Genomic DNA, 952 nt, shown 5'->3' on the forward strand with positions numbered 1-952 from the left:
AAAGAGAAATTCGAATGTTCATACATACATACATACATACATACATACATACATACATACATACATACATACATACATACATACATACATACATACATACATACATACATACATACATACATGCATGCATGCATGCATGCATGCATGCATGGATGCATGCATACATACATACATACATAGTTTATTTGGTAAAGCAGGTTGGGGAATTGGCAAGACATGAAGTCCTGATGTGGACCTGCGCTATCTAAAATGATCAATTAATACACACCTAAAAATTAAATAACGTATAAATAAATAATGATACATGTAGCTAAAATAGATAAACATTCAAAAGTCAACATTCAAAATATTAAAAATATTAAAAATATTCAAAGTCTAAAGATTTGTTGGAGATGCTGCAGGAGGCTTTAGCAAAACTGATAGATTTTAGAATATTCTTATTATAAGAGGAGGGTCAGTTGTGTTCCAAAATTGGTTTTAGATACGGTAGTCAATGAACTTTCATATTGTTTATGCTAGCTTTTGTACTGTTTTGTCTTGTTGAAATGTTCTCGCTTGCTGAAAATGTTGGGAAAATAATAAGCACCCACCCTCATGGACCCGAAAACTAAATAAGCGCCCAAGGCAGTTAATCGAATACCCTAAATACGGTGTTTGAATTTTTTTGAATTAAGAAATTTATTAAGGGACTCGGACAGGGCATGATGGAAAATTCCTACTTGCCTACATCAGCATCTTATTGCAATTTGGGGGGGACACAATAGTACTCCATACAAATCTTTCTAACTTTGCCTCAGTTCTAAGAGACAAAATTACAAGGACTTGTACGGAGTCATCGGAACGTAAAAGTGCCACTGTGTCACCCAAATCATTGCAATAAGATGATGATTTTTGGCAAATAGGCATTCTTCATCATACTCTTTCAGAAAATTTCAGCACCGATGCCATCGTC

Source organism: Pavona decussata, unplaced genomic scaffold (genome assembly GCF_977016875.1).
Source record: "Pavona decussata unplaced genomic scaffold, jaPavDecu1.1 SCAFFOLD_87, whole genome shotgun sequence".
Taxonomy (NCBI): domain Eukaryota; kingdom Metazoa; phylum Cnidaria; class Anthozoa; order Scleractinia; family Agariciidae; genus Pavona; species Pavona decussata.